Raw genomic sequence first — 13,572 nt, 5'->3', positions numbered from 1 at the left:
AAAAAAAGATATAAGGTCGTAAGAAAATTGCTGGTATCTTTACATAAAGGAAATTGAAATGTAGTGGTTACTTGCAGAAATTCTGGATGTGTTTTTTTTTTTTTTTTCCTATGCATAGCCAGAAAATTCAAAAACTATAGCATTCTATTTGTGAGGGGCTGACCAGAAAGTCTTCATTGCAGAATAACTTTTTAATGTATACAGCGTGTCAGAGAGAAGTGTGTGGCACGTAATTTACATTTTATTGTGGCTGTGGGGCAGGGTGCTGTGCTCTGAAGGGAAGTTGTCTAAGCAAGCAGTTACAAGTAAAGACATGCCTCTTAGGGTTTACAAATGAGCCTGAGTGGTGGGGGTGGATTGTAACCAATATACCTCTTTGGAGTGATATGAATTTCTGGAGACTGAAAAGCCAGACAAAGTGCCTGTGCGCTGACACATTTCATCTTTCGGTTTTGGAAGAAAACTGACTTGGTAGCAGCTCTTGGCTTGGGAGATCAAATAGAAGGAAGCTTTTTGTTATGACATGAACATTTCCACAACGCATTTCATTTTTTATTTTTTTTTATTTTTTCAGAATTGGCTTAGGTTGCATGAAATTGTATTTATTTACAGCAACAATTACTACAGGAAAGGCTTCTGTCTCTTAACTAGAAGTAATCACTTAGAGTATATTGGTCAAATCCTGTGAATTATCACATTGTGCTACCCACAACCTATCGCTAAGTCACCTCGAGTATTTTAGCATCTAGCGTTTCCTGTGATTGCATAAAAAAGAATATATGTTACGAACATTTTGCATTTAAAAAAAAAAATAACCCAGTTAAGGCTGCTGTCGTTGGCTCAGTTACAGGCATGACAGTAATACAGGACTATACTGCTTTTTTTTTTTTTTTTTCCTGTACCGGTGCAGTTTGAAGTATAGCATTGTTTTTGTGGGCCTTCGATCAGGTTTACTGCTGCTGCTTTTCTTGTTCTTGGACATGCCGTTTCAGTCACTGAGTTTGGGGTACCTCTCTGTTGGCCTTGTCAGTTCTTCTTTTCTCTAGGGAATGATCAAAATCAGGCCCACTGTATAAATAAGTAAAGTACAAGTTCCTGAGATAGCAACTGCTTGCTTGCAGGCGTTATCTCTGTCACTTGATTTAACAGAAGGGAGCTCAAAGTAGTAACACGTGAAACAAACGTGACCCGGAGCAGCACAGTGAGCAGCCACAAATAGGTTTCACAGATCGAGATCGAGCACTGTATGCTACAGCACAGCATCTTTTCCGGCGCTCGCGTTTGTTTCGGGGGTAAAGGTGACAGCAGCCCGCTCCTTTTTATGCAGACCTGAGTTATTACCACAGCATCTGTCAGAGGCACTGAGCATCGGGCACGTTCCACTGATCGCATCCAGGATCAGACCTGGGAAACACAGCTTTGGGCCTGGCGTCCCCAGGTGTGTATTTCATAGCTTTACTCACACGAGGAGTCGCCTGCCTGCTGGGAGGAAAGCTGCTCTGGTGTGTGAGCTTCAGGTGTGCCCACCACTCCAGCTCCAGCAGCTTCTTTGCAGAGTCTGCTGAGCATTTTGCCTGTTTGAGGACATTGGGCTTAGTAAAAATAAGATTACATACATTGAGATATGGCTTTTTTTTTTCCAATCCTGCCTTCAGTTAATTTTAGCCTGAGCTAAAAAACAGAGTTATTGTTATTTGTTTGGAGCATGCACAGCCTCCTTCCATCCTTCTATGCAGGCAAATAACTCAATGCTTTCTTTTAAATGGTTGTGCTGAGAGGATTTTGCATGAGACACTGGACGTCTTAACAGCTAAAGAGTTCTTTTTAATCTTTTCCACTCTCGAGTCACTTGATATCTATGAATCATATTATAGTATCGGGTTAAATTTACAGCCACAGCCTGTTTGTAAGATTTTTTTTTTTGCTGAATTTTCCACGAGTATAGCTGTGCACTACTGCATGTGGCTTATTTTTTACATAAGGCAGAAGTTCTGCTTTATGTAGGCTTCTGGCTGCTGTTCTCTGCAAATGAACAGCAATCTATCCTTTTAAAATATTTTGTACTACTGTAAAGAGAGGTAATCTGTCTCTATATTAGTGTGTTCAAAGGCAATTTTTTGATTGCCATATCGGCGTTCTTTTATCATAGCTGATCTTATTTCTTCCCTCTTGCACTGTTTATCAAGGCCTACAATGGCTGTAGGGCTAAAAGAAGGCAGGCAGTGGAGATTTTGATCATATTAAGAGCACAAGTGAAACGAAGACGTGAACTAGGTATAATTGGAGAGTAATTAGAAATCATTTTAATTTTTTTTAATTGTTTGTTTTGAGTGTGAGTGAATAACGCTCTGGTAAATTAAATGAAAAGATGTGAATGCAGGGGACGATCTCAGAAATGAGTCTCTGCCGCCTCCTCAGCCCTGCCCCGTCACCTCAGCGGTGACCTTTCATGGTTCTGCTCTGCTGTTCCCTCGGCAGATGCTGCTAGCCTGATGTCAGATTGATTGAAGGTTTTGCAACACGGTCTGAAGTCTAAATGGAGCTGGGTGTAGTGATCTGCCTAGATAAAAGCAGTGGGCTCACGTACGTAACGTGATATAAGCTGAGACCTGAGGCTTGATTCACCTTCCAGCACATGCTTTTAAAGAGGTGTGCCTGCAACTGGAGTAAGGGACTGTGGAGGATCTGTCCCGTGTTGTGGCTTGCCAGCATTGCCTCAGCGTGGTCTTCTGGGTGCGAGACTAAGTGGTGGAGAGACAGAGCACTTTGAAGGGCTGAGGGCCACAACGCTGAGATTACCATCACTGATGGGTAGTTTTGCATGTGCCTCGGCGTCTGTGCATGCCCTCCTCCTTTCCTCTCCCTTGGCTGTGTGAGTTGGGCAGGGGCTGCCCGCTGGATTTTGCCATGCCTGTGGTTGAAAGCTAGCCCAAATCCAGGCAGCATCTGGATTTCAATCTGGGAGGCTTCTTGTGGTGAGGTACTGCGATGGAGGCAACCCCCCGGTTTGATAAGTCCTTCTTTATTTTCTAGTGATCGGCCCGTGTTGAGACTAGCTGAAACCCCGACTTTAGGATTTATTGAGTCACTCTTCAGTCTGTAAAAAGGACAAAAGTTTAAGTGTTTCTCACTCGTATCGGAGTGTGGTTGTGACTGTTACCACCTTTTTTGTTTGTCAGGTACCCACGCATGAAGGCCCTTGTAGTTCTGCAAATTTCACATTGCTGTGAGGCTAGCTCCTTGAAAGAAAATCAGGCTTTAACGGAGAAGGATAATTACAAAAAGCAGGCTTAATCCTTCTTTATTGCACTCAGGGTTTTTGCGCCAGAGAGTATTTCCTCACTGGTGCCGTTCCTTTTCAGCATCACGTGTAGCAGCTGAGTGGGGAGTGCCTTTCCTGGTTACTATGATAGTAAAAGCGTTGGTCCTCTTCCTTAGCCCCAGAGCACTTCAGCTCTGGTACTAGGCTGCAGCCGTAGCTTTCCTCAGGTGGTCTGAGAGCAGAGTGATCCAGAACAGTGTGAAAATTCATTGTGTGCAAGAGAAAAAAATCTCCGTGCCTTATCACACTGGAAAAAGTTGCGAGTTAATCCTCCCCGTACCACTAGTGGTTAAAAACCCATAGTGCTAATCATATGTAATGCATTTTTATTTACAGATTAGTAGGCTCTAGTCTGACATATGACTAACAGGGAAGCCCCTCCCTTTAACAGTTGTATGTCATCTGCTTCAGAGAACTAATTACTTGGCAATTCCCATTTGATAATTCCCTCTTTATTTTCTGATGAGTTACTTAACAGTGATGAGCTCGTTGAGCAGAATACCGTGCTTAATCTGTGCTTCAGAAACTACAGTGCGGGCCTGGGGATATCATTGTTTTCTAAATGCTGTTTAGCCTTGCCACAGGAACACTGAAACCGCACTAAGACATGTTAACAGTTCGCAGTTAACGGTAAGCTTAACGTGAGTGGCGCACTTATTTGCCAAAAAGTAAACGGGGGATGTAGATCACTGGTGCGGTTGCATTTTAAAATTGTGTCCGGAGTGGAACAGTCTGCAAACAGGATGTTAAGTACATCATTTCTCCAAAAATCAAAACAAAACGCAGACATAAGGAAATAAGAGCTTGTGTCAGATGTATCTCCTGTGTATCATTTTACCTCTCCACTGAAATAACCCATTTTAAAGGAAATACATATATATATATATATATATATATATATATATTTATTTTTTTTAAATCACCATTTTCCTGTAATATCTATTTGACAGTTTGGTTGGTAATGGTAATTGTTGCCTTGTATATTGTATATATTGAAGTATATGAGATACTTCAATAAAATATCACTGTGTTTTCTCGCTGTTACCTGTTTTCTTTATCCTTCCCCAACCCCTTTCCACATTCTTTTGCTCTAGTTCCACAGCAACACTTGTTTCTGGCTGGGGAATGCATTGCAAGCCTCACTGCTAATTACCGTGTTACAGTGTTTTTAGAGGGTACCTGAGTTCAGCGGCGATTAGCTACAGCACCAGGCCAGGGGATTTATGGGGTAAAGTAACATCAGTCTGCTCATGGCAGTCTCGGTAAGGTCAAAGTATCCTGCAGATCGGGGTCCCTTTCAGACCCAGTGGCTCTGAAATTCAACCGTGTGAAACCATGCCATTGAATTTGATTAACGTTTTATCATTGACTTCAGTAGAGGAAGGTTTGTGGATCAACAGCAGTGCCTTTGGCTAGCTGGCAGTGTTGTCCCACAGATACTGATACCCAAAGAACTGGATTTTAGCCACTCATGTTGCTATAAGCTGAGAATTGGGCTGTTTTTTTCTTGCAGAAGGAGAAGCATAGTATTTTGTGGATTAGCTCACATGACATTGCATCATCGAGCTTGCTGATTTATTAGATATTCACAGTGATACCTCTTGGCCAGGTACTGGAAGCTCTGTCACAGGCTTATTTTATCAATGAGAAAAATGCATTTGTATGTAGTTACATGTGTTTTTTGTAAGATTAATCAGAAGACCAGTAATTTTATGAAATGTACAATTCAGAGCAGATTAATCTACTTTAATTGTGTTCATGAAGTACACCAGCTATAAAATTTTTGAAAGGGATGTTAATCAAGTTGATCAAAGGTGGCTTGAAGTACAGAATTCAAATACTAACACAATTATACTCTGCCCGTATGTTTGCTGCAACTTGGGTGATGATTTCTCTTATTTTTAAGACAAAAATAAGTTCCCTTTTTTTTTTTTTTTTTTTCTTCCCGAGCCTTGGTGTCAGAATCATTTTACAGGGGCAGCCAAAGAGTTATGAGTTTGTAATTTGGGCTGATCTTCACCTGCCTGCTCAGAGGCAAAAGGTTGCAGTGGTGATCATCCACCCGTGAGTTGTCCAAGCCAGTCTCCATTCATCTTCCTCTTCTGGCTTAGCAGTACTGCCTGACTACCGAGCCTCTACTTTGGCAGCATTGCCTGTGATTTCAGAAGAGACTGCTGCTAGGGACTACAGATTTGGTCAATGGTATTTTCTTCCCTCAGGAAGGGGAGGCAGTGTTCCTTGTCATTAACATTGAACTTTTACTTAAAATATTTCACCCCAGATGTGCCAATAGGGATTATTCTATCAATATTTGTGGAAGTAAAACGGTATGGTATGAATATCATGAACATGACCCTTCAGTTACAAGATCTTTCACAGAATCATAGAATCACAGGATGGTTTGAGTGGGAAGGGACCTTAAAAACCACCCAGTTCCAACCCCCTGCCATGGGCAGGGACACCTCCCACCAGCCCAGGCTGCCCAAAGCCCCATCCAGCCTGGCCTTGAGCACCTCCAGGGATGGGGCACCCACAGCTTCTCTGGGCAGCCTGTGCCAGGGCCTCACCACACTTCAGTAAAAAAAAATTTCTTCCTTATACCTAATTAAAACTTACCCTCTTCTAGTTTAAAACCATTCCCCCTTGTCCTATCACTGCACTCCCTGACAAGGAGTCCATCTCCAGCTTTCCTGTAGGCCCCCTTTAGGTACTGGAAGGCTGCTCTAAGGCCTCCCTGCAGCCTTCTCTTCTCTGGTCTGAACGGCCCTCAGCCTCTCCTCACAGGAGAGTTGCTCCAGCCCCTTGATTGTCTTTGCGGCCCTCCTCTGGCCTGGTTCTAATACTTACATGTCCTTCTTGTGCTGGGATCCCCAGAGCTGAACACAGGGCTCCAGGTGGGGTCTCGCAAGAGCAGACCAGAGGGGGAGAATCACCTACCTTGCCCTGCTGGCCACACTGCTTTTGATACAGCCCAGGATACATTTGGCTTTCTGGGCTGCAAGTACAAGTTGCTGGCTCATGTTGAGCTTCTTATCAACCAACACCCCCAGGTCCTTCTTCTCAAGGCTGCTCTCAATCCATTTTCCACCTAGCCTGTATTTCTGATTGCGATTGCCCCAACCCAGGTGCAGGACCTTGCACTTGGCCTTGTTTAACTTCATGAGGTTCTCACAGGCCCACCTCTCAAGCCTGTCCAGGTCCCTCTGGATGGCATCCCTTCCTTCTAGCGTGTTGACCGCACCACACAGCTTGGTGTCATCAGCAAACTTGCTGAGGGTGCACTTAGTTTGACCGTCCATGTCACTGACTAAGGTGTTAAATAGTGCCAGTCCCAATACAGATCCCTGAGGAACACTGCTCATCACACCACTCATCACTGATCTCCACCTGGACATTGAGCTGTTGACTGCAACTCATTTAGTGTAACCATCCAGCCAATTCCTTACCCGCCAAGTGGTTCATCCATCAAATCCATGCCTCTCCAATGTAGAGACAAGGATATCATGTGGGACATTGTCAAATGCTTTGCACAAGTCCAGGTAGATGAAATCAGTTGCTCTTCCCCTGTCCACCAGTGTTGTAACCCCATCGTAGAAGGCCATCTGGTGTGTCAGGCAAAAAGTCAAATTAATGCCATGTGTCAGGCATACTGATTTCACACTATTGTTTTAAGATCTGAGCATCCAGTTTTAATGGAACAAAACAAAACAAATGCATCTCGTTAACATGTGGAGCAATGCATCCCAAGGGCTGGTGGAAAGGCCAAAGGCAAATGGGTGGATCTGGGCAAACACTTTACCTTTGCATCTCCTGGTTTGCAGAGCTGGAAAGCTGCTTTACCTTTCCAGTTAAGTCTTGTGTATCTCTTCTGTGAATCAAGGATGAGTTTTATGTTCTCACTATCAGTCTTGCTAAATTTTCTTGGATATTCGCTGTGATCTGACCTGATACTTGTTGATACAGCCCTGGAAGTCACTTCAGGTCTGCTTTTTGAACGTGACAGTTAATTCAATTGCAGGGTGATAGCTGACACAGCAATACAGTCTCTGTAATGTGTTTCAAGGTCTGCACTGTATTTGATGGGGAAACAGGGGGATGGTGGGTGTTGTGGGCCAATAAACTGTAGTTTAAAATTGCACTGTGTCTTTTTTCTGGGTAGCGCACAAGTATGTTATAGAGGGACTTAAAATATATGTGATACTACAGTACTGGAAGGACTGAAGAAAAAATACAAGTCTTTATTTTGTCCCATGTTTGCACAAGCTGAAGGAATTACTCAGTCCTTGTGCCTGGTTTCTTCAGGTATGAGACTGCCGCAAACCAGCCTGGGTACGTCCTAGGCTGTGTTGGTCACCTCGAGGTAATTTTGTTTGCAGCTGTGTGGCAGATTGAGGGGATATACAGTGTGCAGCGACTGAGTGAATTAAAGTAATGATAATAAACTTCATGAGTGGCATTTGTTACATGACACTGCGATCCAGATGTTGTTATCTGTTAGAGTACAGCCAAAAAGGGCCCTAAGGAAAATGAAGATGGATAGAAGGTACATAGTAAGCATCTGCAACACATTAAACAGCAGCAATCAAACACGCCAGTTACCTAAGGACTTGAACTTGCTGAGCGTCACGTTGGTTGAAAGGAATGGCAGAAATGCAAACGAAGACACACTTGTGCTCCGTTTGCAGCGGTACTATGAGGTCCGCTGGCCTGAGCTGTCAGGGGGCTGGCTGCAGCTCCTAGTGCTGTTTATACAGCGCCTTACTTATCTGATGTGTCCCTGTGCAACCAGCAGGGCTGTGCACCCCGAGAGGCCGTGGCCAGGCCCTTTCTGTCCTCGCCTCGGTCAGCGTGAACCCTGCGTGTCCTTCATTGCACCGAGGTGCTCAGCCAGGGCCAGCGGCGGGTTGAGGGGTCTGGTTCACACCTCCACTGCTTGCTTTGGTGGTTGAAGCAGAACCATAGGCCTGTAAACGCGGTGTGTCAGGGCATGGCACCTGGCTTGGCTTCTCTGGGGGCAGCCAGGGCCCTGTGAAGTTGGAGCTGCTGGTGGCAGGTCAGCGTTGCTGACAGGACACTGCCTGGTTGGTGCTGCCGTAGTCGAGTGTTAGCTTGGCTTTTCCTTCAAGGGAAGAGGGAATGAGAACTTCCTCAGCCAGGTGTTATCAGTTGTCTTTCCAGTCTTCAGATGGACGTGTTGGTGAATCAGACTAACCTTCCTTTATAAAGCCAGGCAATTTTTTGCCCCTTCATCCTTCTGTCCCGTTGCAGCCTTTTCCAGACTTTATTGTCTTGTGGCTGGCCAATTAATCTTTCTCCTCAGCCCCTTCCTTCTCTGCTGAGTTTCTCCTGTGCTCAGCATTTCTTGCTGCTGCCTGGCCTACTTGTACGGCTGCCTCCCCCAGCTTTGCTGCCTGCCCGCTGCTTTGGTCGCCTGCTGGCCCTTTCTCGGGCTTGATTTCCGTGTGCGTTTCTGTGTCTCTAACATCCATTTCTACTTAGAGGGTTTCAATACCTCAGTAAGTTTCTGCAGAACTGCACATTTGAATGTTGTTTCATCTACCTCTCTTCCTTCCTCGTTAGTCATAGCTGGTTTCTGAGCTTTGCAACCCTGACGATCTGTCCGGACAAGCCTTTCACTCCATACGGCCCTCCCCTTCTCCTCATGGGAAAAAAAACCCTTTATTTCTTCTCTGAAGCTTCACCGTGGGTGCCCGTTTCACTGGCTGAACATTGGATTTGCAGTCCTGCCTGCCCCTGCCAGTCTTCCCTGGCTTCCAGCTGCAGTTGTCTCTTCAGCTGGTATCTTGCTTTTCAGGCCGATCAGCTGGTTGCAAGCAAATTAGCTGCATTTATCTGTTTGTATAATATTACATGCTGGCAGTTTAAAAATAACTCGGCTGTTTCCTCTGTACCTGAGCATGAGCCGGGAGCCACCCCCTCTTTGGGTCATTTGTTCGTAAGATAATGGGGTCACTGTTACTTTCCTATCATATCATGTGGTCTGCTAGTCAGAGGACTCTTTTATTGTGTTAATAGCAGCGGTTTAAATCAGTGACATTAGTAAGCTTTAAAAATATATTTTTACATACTATGCTGATGGCACAAAAGCAATAGCTTGGGCTGTTTTTCTTGGTTTCCAGGCATTTTCATACTGGCAGAATGCTGCGGTAATAGGTTACAAAACTTTTGAGATAAATTGTAAACGAAGCCAAAAAAGAATGTTTGAAAAACACTTAATTCAGAAAAAGAATAGAAAAAAAAAAAAAAAAAAGAAAATGGACGTGTTGTGCATTCTGAGTGAGGCTCTTCACTGAGGGAAACATTCCTTGACTGCTGCGGAGAAGTACAGGAATGAAGTACCCGCTGAATGAGTGAAGTTCACAGAAGGTATGAAGTGAAAAAATGTGAGGGTTGCTTTTTTCCCCCACAGTTGGTTGTTGTTTTTTTTATATCATTACAAGTGCTTTTGCCAAGATCTGACTATTGGCGTGGTAGTGTGGTTATAGTAGATTGAAAAAAACAATAAGTATTTTGGTTGATAAGTTTTGGAGATGTTTTCACAAAAAAAAAAAACAAAAACACATGCTTTTGACTGAAAGGAAAGCTGTCAAAAATAATGCCTTTATCTAAAAATTGATACCCATTCTTGTTATAGATAGCACCGAAAGAGATGCAAACGGAAGGAAATTGTTGGAAAATATGCATTATCCAAATGGATTTACTCAGTGTATTTGACAAGAGCTTGCAGATAGTTTCACTTTTCCTGTATATAGGCAGTCTCCCAAGGTGAGAGAAGTATCTGAAAAAAAGCAACGACGTGCTTATAAGATGAGATAAATTGGTACAGTGAGTTCAGAGACATGAGTTAGTACTTTTTAAATCTCCATTACAAACAAGACTAGACTCCATATTGATAGAGTCCTTTTAAAGGCAATGCCCTTTTAATCAGCAAACAGGTCCTCTGTGCATCAAATAATTAAAAATAGAGCAAAGTTTCTGAACAAGGCGTCTGGCAGAAGCGTCTGTACTTCCATCTGTGCATGATTAGCAGAATGTTTCATGATATTTAAATAGCACAAGCTTTGCTCTCTTTTTTATTATTTGTTGTGCCGAAGACCTGTTTGCTTGTTAAGTGGTCTTTTCTGAATAGTTACTGGCAAGGAATCAGGAAAGTGTATGAAGACATCTTGTGCACACTGCAAATGCCAAATTGTCCCTTTTTTTTTCAAAGAGTCACTGCCCTTACTATTTTTTTTTGATACGAATTTTACCCTATCTTTCACTTGGTTTTTAAAATTTCGTAGAGATCGGTTCATTTCCAGGGGAGTTTAGCGTGCTGTGGTCATTGGCCATGGACTACACTCTCATTGATATCGCTATTATTTTTATCGTAGTAGAGCTCAGAGGCACGCTACACTGCTCGTACGCGGCGGGGTGTAGTTGCAGAGTGTGTGTGGTGGTTCAGATCTGCAGCTCCTGCTCGCTGCACTGGGAGCCGTGCGCCTAATCTGCTCTGCACACTACTCTGAAATCTTACCCTTTCAGCAGAGACGTAATCAGCCAAGTAACAGCTTTGCAAGTGTTTTTTGAGGCCTTAAACTGGGACTCCTCCTTGCTGGCAGTGGTTCAGCATTGGATTGTGTGCTCTCCTCTCCGTCTCTGGCTAGCAACACAGCGCTTTGCAGTTGTAGCCACTGATTTCCCTTCTCACTAGGAAAATTTCCGTGTGTGTTTTTTTACAGTGACCAAGTTGGTGTGCAATTAACACAAGATGCTGTCTCGATGCTAAGTGCATCGCTGTAACTGGTGGGGAACCACGAGTGTTTGGGCAGTCGTGTAATGTGCAAGTGCCTTGTAGTTAGGAGCTGGCAGGCCGGCAGGGAGCTCGATGTGCTGATGGGCTTGGAGGCCTTTGTGAAGAGCTGGTATTCAGCCTTTGGACAATTTGCGTTTGGGGATGGGCGTGGAAAATAAAAGAGTTTTTGTGGTGTGTGCGAGTGGGGTTTGCTCTGTAGCTGAGCCTTTTGTTGTTGTTTTTCTTCATGTGTTTGAGAGAGGTTGTGGTGTGTAATGTATGAGTATTGACCTGGGTCATCTCTTTACTTCTGCTCGGGACTTGAAAAGAACTTGTGGTTACTACTGAGAGCAAATCTGTTCACCTGCCAACACAAGTATATTAACTCTGTGTGTTTGTACCTCAGACAAAACACTGAGGAGCTTCTGCACCAGAGATTGAACCCGCTGCTGGCCTTCATGTAGAGTTCACCTCACTTAGCTGGTGCCATGTTACTGGTTTCTGTCAGGATTTTTTTTTTCTGTCACGATGGCCTGTCCGTCTTGCCATTCTGCTTCCAGGCATCCAGGAACGCCTGAGCATGAGTTAGAAGATAGCAGGAGTCCTGGAAGGGCAAGAGAAGGAAGGACCGTATTTTACTGTGAAACTCCGGGGCAACGCGTTCCTTCAGCTAGGCTTCTCAATCAGACCATAAAGCGTTTACAGTCCAATTTTATTGCACCACTGCTGAAAACTGTTAATATTTCCCCCTTTACTTAACAACCGATTTCTGCAGAAAGGAGGAGAATTACTTCTAGAGCTGATTGTTGACTAATGCAGTGTGGTGGGCCTGCTACTGACGTCCCTCCAGGAGCAGGAAGGAGAAGACAGACTTGGACTCCTTTTGGAAACATGTATAATGGTGCGTCAGTAGATTGCTTAAACTAAGCCAAGTTCTGCGTTTTGCTCCCAGTGCTTGTTCTCAGAATATATCATAATGTTTTTTTTGGAACGGCTTCAGCTTATGTTGTGAATGTGAATTAATTAACATTAGTATGAATTGCATATTGTAGAATGGAATTTGTTTTTCTATGTCTTCTGTCATGCTCTTCTGTCAAGGTCCTTCAAACATTTTAAAATAATGAGTTCAGTTCTAATACTGCCACGGGTCTGTAGACTAACATAGCTGTCTTTCTGGGGGCAGCAGGGGGTCCAACGTAAGGCTGGTTTCACTGGTTGGGGTGGGAAGAACACTGGCTGTGATATTAGCACTCCCCCTGCTATATTTAAAAAGCATTTCTGACAGGCTCCTTGTATTGGCGGACTGCATCTTGCTGTATATATTACTTCATTTATAACTCTCACTACAGTGTAAACAGAATGATGAGGAATTGCAGGGCATATTACTCATTAACTGTTGTTCAGGCCTCCTTGTTGTGTTCCGAGCCCTGATGATTTCACGTTACTACATGAAAAAGCCGGTAGCCCTTGATTTCCTGCAACAAAACTGAAGCTTCCTTTTACAACCCTGCAACAGCACAGCGTAGCAGAGCAGGTAAACTAGCTTTCACCCCAGGGTCCTGTTAATTTGTGTGGAAAATGAGGGCTCCATTAGTTTTCTGCTGGTCTCTGGAGGGGAGGGAGGTGCCTTGTATCACTCAAAAACAATTCCTTTCAGCTGGCTAGAGAGGAGTATGGATAGGATCCAGCATAGAAATGTCCCCGAGTACAAGAATTATAATGGAAATGTTGATGACCAGTCAGTATAGAGATATTAGCAAGCATTTATATAGCTCGAGAGTTGTTGACTACTGTAGACATGTTGTTTTAGGCCCTATTCCCAGCGGCGTTCCTTCTGTTGGCTTTTGGAGGGTTGTGATTTGAGCCCTTTGACTCAAATTTGCAGAGAAGTTAATTAAGACTGAAAGAAGCATGCATGTTCTGTAATCTTCTTGAACTGTCAGAGAGGGGAACAGTGGAAATAACTGACCTCTGTAATGATACTGAAGTACTTTGTGGTATCTTCAAGCTGTACACTGAAAGTAGAGCTTCCCTTGAGTTATTTGGGACATTTAATTTGACCTTTACCATGTAAAGGTGTCTGTTAATGGAAGGCTTGACATAATTTTTGTCCATTTTTTTGTCCAGAATTTGTCCATTCCTCATAAAGCTGTTCTTTGACAAGGGGAAAAACCTCTCTCTGTAATTACCATACACCTTTCTGAACACAGGAATAAACATTTGTTGTTTTCAGTTTGTACTAGTATATGAAAGCTTCTCCAAAACTTTGGCAGCTTGGTAGGAAGGAGTGGCAGGTTAGTGCATTCTCAGCTATGCTGCTCTAACGTATGTTACTTCTAAAGACACCTACATGTTATAATAAAAATACCTCTTATAGCCAAAGATATGTAACCACAGTTTAGCTAATTATGAAAGAAAAAGATTAAACTAAGTACTGAAACGGGGAGGGAAAAAA

At 43.6% G+C, this 13,572-nt stretch overlaps 1 protein-coding gene across 12 annotated transcripts in view; it reads left to right on the top strand.

Moving 5' to 3' along the window:
* The window catches only part of ATXN1 (ataxin 1), a 265,892-nt gene that overhangs the window by 7,080 nt on the left and 245,240 nt on the right, over positions 1-13,572 (top strand). The window lies entirely within an intron of this gene.

Source organism: Aythya ferina (genome assembly GCF_964211825.1).
Source record: "Aythya ferina genome assembly, chromosome: 2".
Classification (NCBI taxonomy): Eukaryota; Metazoa; Chordata; class Aves; order Anseriformes; family Anatidae; genus Aythya; species Aythya ferina.
This window is presented reverse-complemented; position numbering and strand designations above follow the sequence as displayed.